Below are 6,184 nucleotides of genomic sequence, written 5' to 3' on the forward strand. Positions count from 1 at the left end.
GTGTCACATATATCTGAGAGGTCAGAACTCCTTTTAACTTCCATTCCCTCCTACCTCCTTAACCCCCTTACACATATTTATACTATTGAGCCCATAAGTTATAAGAACAGAAATTAGACCATTCGGCCCATCAAGTCTACTCCGCCATTCATTAATGACTGGTCTATCTTTCCCTCTCAATCCCATTCTCTTGCCTTCTCCCCATAACCCCTGACACCCTTATTAATCAAGAATCAATCAATCTGCGCCTTAAAAATACCCAATGAATTGGCCTCCACAGCCGTTTGTGGCAAATAATTCCACAGATTCACCACCCACTGACTTAAGAAATCTCTCCTCTCCTCCTTTCTGCCTACAAACCACCTCCAAATGTAACTTACAAGCAGAAATTCATTTAAAAAAATTGCAGACAGTTACTAGGTCTACCCCATTATTTACCTAAACCAAATAAGCACTGCCTGCAGAGGGATCAAGATATGGGGTTATGGCAGGAGGCCACATAATATGTTTGCTTTGGAAACTGACACAGCCATGCTACATTCAGTCTGAAGAAGGGTCTCGACCCGAAACATCACCCATTCCTTCTCTCCAGAGATGCTGCCCGCCCCGCTGCCTACTCCAGCTTTTTGTGTCTATCTTCAATTTAAACCAGCATCTGCAGTTCTTTGTACAGGTGGTTCTTTCCTACACAACCATGCTACATTCTGGCAGGCAGTTGGCTAAATGTACAAAATCAAGGTCATGTGACAAATATTTCAACAGCCACTACACTGAGAGGGAAGTGACAGTAGCAGTAGATGAAGGTCCAGGCATTGGAAACAGGGAATAGAATCCATGAGCTCAGATATTTTGCCCCATTGCGACAAAGATATAAGTGGCCATGTGTTTCCAACCCGGGAATGAGACGAGGGAGGTTCTGAACTAATGATGTTACCACGAGATGAATTGAACTGAGATGTGAGCACAAATTGTTGGAGTAACTCAATACGTCAGGTGGTGTCTGTGGAGGAAAATGACAGACAACCTTTCAGGTTGGGAGCCTTCTTAAGTCTGGAAAAGAGTCCCGCCCCAAAAATGTCATCTGTCCATTCTTCCACAGACGTTGCCTGACCCTTTGAGTTATTTCCGCACTTTGTGCTTCGCTCAAGATTCCAGCATCTGCAGTTGTTCCTGCCTCCATTGCCCTGGACATATTTGTTCAGTCAATCATTACTTGGGGTGTTGATGTATCCAAAGATCTACCCCTCACAATACTGTGGCAACAGGAGGATGTTTCCGAAGTTGGCATCTGCCCTCAGAAGGTTCATGAATGTTGACATGATCTAGGTAGCTTGCCTCAACGAATGCATTTGAATATTCAAATTTAATACTGTCGTTTGCCATAATCACCCATTATAAACGTATCACTGCACAGAGAACCATTTGTTCACAACTGAAATATTGAATTAAACCATGCATTTTGACTAGTGACATTATATTTGATTGCCTGGTCTTGTTTATGTATTCAGAAAGTATATTTTGTAAAACGCTGTACAATTCAACCCTTAGTCACCTCTTCATGTTTGCCTGTAAAAAAAAAAAATCCTGTCCAATCTGGACTGTGTTGTTCACTTAATGGAACAATGTATATACCTCTTCCATTTACCAGAATAAGGGGTAGGCCATTTAGAACTGAGATGAGGAAAAACTTTTTCAGTCAGAGGGTTGTGAATCTGTGGAATTCTCTGCCTCAGAAGGCAGTGGAGGCCAATTCTCTGAATGCATTCAAGAGAGAGCTGGATAGAGCTCTTAAGGATAGCGGAGTCAGGGGGTATGGGGAGAAGGCAGGAACGGGGTACTGATTGAGAATGATCAGCCATGATCACATTGAATGGCGGTGCTGGCTCGAAGGGCCGAATGGCCTCCTCCTGCACCTATTGTCTATTGTCTAATACTGCCTGGATTTTGCTTTTGCTTTTGGGCGTCTAAACTGCAACACCCTCTCACTTCGGTGTGGGGCTTGGGGAGTGAAAAGCACTTGATCAATTCTCCTGACCATTGCAAAGTGACTGAGTAAAACATTGGATGAAGGTGTGCCATGGTATTCAGAGCAGTAACCTTGAATGCAGTGACTGGCTTGGCAGATCAGTAAGACTAGTTTATCATTCCAATAAACACAAAGGAACCGTTCTCACATCCATCACATAACTCGAGAATAAGTGGGTTAATTTAATTCCTTTGCTAGCTTTTGTCTCCTCTTCGTGTTTCTCTGCACTAAATATAATCCTATTACATCTGGACTGTGTGTGGTTCACTTAATGTCACCCCTTCCATTTACCAGAATAGGGGGTATTAGCGAAAAGGAGAAAAGATAAACTTGGATGATTTTTCCTGGAGCAGTGAAGCTTGAGTGGAAACCTGATAGACATAAAATTCTGGGAGACATAGATAGGGTAGACAGTCAGAACCTTTTTCACGAGGTGGGAACGTCAAAGATGAGTGGGCATAGCTTTAAGATGAGAGGGACAAAGTTTAAAGGAGATGTGAGGTGCACATTTTTAACACGGAGGTTGATGTGTGCCTGGAACACACTACCAACGGACTGTGGTGGAGGCAGATGCCAGAGTGATGTTTGAAGAATGATCTTTTAGATAGACTCATGGATATGCAGCGGTGGAGGGATATGGATCATGTGCAGGCAGAGGAGATTAGTTTATCTCAGTGTCATGTTTGGCACAGACATTGTGGGCCGAATGGCCTGTTCTTGCGCTGTACTGTTCTATTAACAGTTCAGATCTCCAGCGCAGTCCAATTTAACATCTTGAGTGTGACAGTGAAAACTCGGTGCTTGTCATGTTTAGTATAGTTTTAGTTTAGAGATACAGTACAACATGGAAACAAGCCCTTTGACCCATCGGGTCCACACCGACCGTTCTCACAGTTCTATGTTAGCTCGCTTTCTCATCCACTCCCTACACACTAGGGGCAGCTTATGGAGGCTGATTAACCTACAAACCTGCGGGTCTTTGGAATGTGGGAGGAATCCGGAGCACCCGGAGGAGAGCCACACTGTCACAGGCAAACTCCGCAGAGACAGCACCCAAAGTAAGGATCGAACCCGCGTCTCTGGGGCTGTGAGGCAGCAGCCATACCCGCTGCGCCACCATGCCGTCACTTGTCTGCAAGTGGTCGAGATAAGACCACAATGTTAGTTGATGTCGACAGCTTAACAAGCTGAACTTTGGAAGAAAACTAAAACAAAAATTGGAAAATAAATGACCACCAGAAAACACCAGGGTGGCGTGGTGGCACAGCAGTAGAGTTGCTGCCTCACAGCGCCAGAGACCCAGGTTCAGTGCTGACCTCGGGTGCTGTCTGTGTGGAGTTTGTATGTTCTCCCTGGGACTGCGTGGGTTTTCTCCGGGTGCTCCAGGTTTCCGTCCACATCCCAAAGAGGTGCTGGTTTGTAGGTTCTTTGGCATCTGCAAATTGCCCCTGGTGTAGGGAGTGGATGAGAAAGTGGGATAACGTAGAACGAGTGTGATGTGTGATCGATGTGGGCTGGTGCCTGTTTCCATGCTGCACCTTCACATTCTGAACTATATTCCTGGAATTAATGCAGAGAGAGTGTAGTAAAGAGAAAGTCCAGGATAGGACTGAAAATGGTGTCATTTGATGGTCGTTGTTTGCAAGCTTCCTGAATAGCAGATTTGATTAATATAATATTGTCCCTGATTTGGGAACAAAACAAAAGATAAAGATAGACACAAAATGGATACATGGATAGGACAAGTTTGGAGGAATTTGGACCAAACTCGGGCAGATGGGACTAGTGTAGCTGGGACATGTTGGTCGGTGTGGGCAAGTTGGGCCGAAGGGCCTGTTTCCACACTGTGTCACTCAACAAACGCTGGAGTAACTTTAACGGATCAGGCAGCATCTCTGGAGAAAAGGAATAAGTGAAGTTTCAGGTCGAGACCCTTCTTCAAACTTGGGGTCTGAAGACTGGGGATCAGACTTAAGTCTGAAGAAGTGTCTCGCCCCGAAACGCCACCTATTCCTTTTCTCCAGAGATGTTGCCTGAGCCCCTGAGTTACTCCGGCATGTTGTGTCCATCTATCTTACTGGGGGGGTTTTGGGTTCCTTATCTGCGATCTTTGATTCCAGTGTGAACCAGCATTGCAGTTCCTTCCTGTACAGAAAGTCCAGAGCTCTGGGGGAGAGGGAGGCTGTTTAAACAAACAGGAGGGATTGCTGCAACCACACATACTACAGTGGTCAGGAGTTTCCCGGAAGGCTGGGGTTTCAGTTCGTTTGGGGCTTTGAGCAGTCGCTCACGTTTCTTCTCCCCACTCATCCACCGTGCGTTCTGCTGGGCACCTGGCGTCAGGTTTACCTGCAAGTTTAACAGCAAGGACTACTGCAAAAGGCACAGACCGTGTTGAGTTCTGTTTGTGGACCAGAGCCATTCACTGCAGAGCAGTCACCCTGAAACTGAAAGTCAGAAAATTGAAAGTCGAAGAGAGAGAGAGAGAGGGAGAGATTGAAACCAAAGGCGACCAATATCACAGGGTGAACGGGAGCTCAGGGTAAGTTTGTCTTCGTGTTTCTTATCCCAGCCTGACCCACTCTCTGGGACCGACCCGAAAGTTACCTATTCCTTCTCTGCAGAGATGCTGCCTGGCCCGCTGTCTGAGTTACTCCAGCACGATGTGTCTCTATTTGTAAATTCTTTTAGATGGACAGAAAAAGCTGGAGTAACTCAGCGGGACAGGCAGCGTCTCTGGAGAGAAGGAATGGGTGACGTTTCGTGTCGAGACCCTTCTACTCTCCGCAGTTCCTTGACCCCCCCCCCCCCCCCTTTTACAGCCATTGCAACGATGGATTGATTATTGGTTCAATTATTTAGTCTTTCTTGGACTGGGTGTAATTCAGACTTTTAAATGTAACTAAACTGAACAGACACATTGCAGATTATTCCCTGTGTGTGTGGCTGTGTGTGTGTCCGTGTATGTCTGTCCATGTGTGTCTGTGTGTGTGTCTGTCCATGTGTGTCTGTGTGTGTCTGTCCATGTGTGTGTGTGTGTCTGTCCATGTGTGTCTGTGTGTGTGTGTGTTTGTCCATGTGTGTCTGTGTCCATGTGTGTGTGTGTGTCTGTCCATGTGTCTGTGTGTGTTTGTCCATGTGTGTGTGTGTGTGTGTGTGTGTGTGTGTGTGTGTGTCTGTCCATGTGTGTGTGTGTGTGGCTGTGTGTGTCTGTCCATGTGTGCGTGTGTGTGTTTGTGTGCGTGTGTGTGTGTGTGTGTGTGTGTGTGTCCATGTGTGTGTCCGTGGATATCTGTGTTCACAAATGTATGTGTGTCTGTTCGCTTCTCTAATTTTGTTTGGAGCACATTGCTTTAAAACATGTTAACTCGTGAACACCAGCATTTTGAGCTTTGAAATATTAACTCCACTCCAAATATTAGCTCCCACTCTAAATGCGTGATGGAACTATCGTTTAATGATCCCAAGAAGGTCCCGACCCTGAAACTTCACCTCTCAAATTCCCTGCCTGACCTGCTGAGTAAACCCAGCACTTGGTGTGTTTTGCTCATGATTCCAGCGACTGCAGTTCTTAGTGTAATCTCACCCATGCTGCCACTCTCGAACTTCTAAACTGCACCACCCTCTCACTTTGGTGTGGGGCTTGGGGGAGTGAAAAGCACGATCAATTCTCCCGACCGTTGCATAGTGACCGAGCAACGTTAGATGAAGTGCGCCATTGGTATTCAGAGCAGTAACGTTGAAAGCAGTGATTGGCTTTGCAGATCAGTAAGATTAATTTATCATTCCAGTAAACACAAAGGAACCGTTCTCACACCCATCACATAACTCGACAATAAATGGGTTAATTTAATTCCTTTTGGAGAAGTGGCTCAAATATTCCAAATTGCTGCCAAAACCATAATCAGATTCCTGAGCCGATTCCAAATCAGAATTCTGAGCTGCGAAACATTAGCATTTAGCATGCAGCCTTTGTGTTTAGCTTCTGTACTGAAACACATTGATCTCCACCCAGGTGATCACAGTTTCTATAAGGTGAGGGGGGGCGCAAAGTTTAGATAAGATATGCGCGGCAAGTTTTCTACACAGAGTGGTGGGTTCCGGGCACGCACTGCCAGGGGTGGTGGTGGAGGCAGATACGATAGTGGTTTCTGAGAG

The sequence above is a fragment of the Rhinoraja longicauda genome, chromosome 6 (genome assembly GCF_053455715.1).
Source record: "Rhinoraja longicauda isolate Sanriku21f chromosome 6, sRhiLon1.1, whole genome shotgun sequence".
Lineage (NCBI taxonomy): Eukaryota > Metazoa > Chordata > Chondrichthyes > Rajiformes > Arhynchobatidae > Rhinoraja > Rhinoraja longicauda.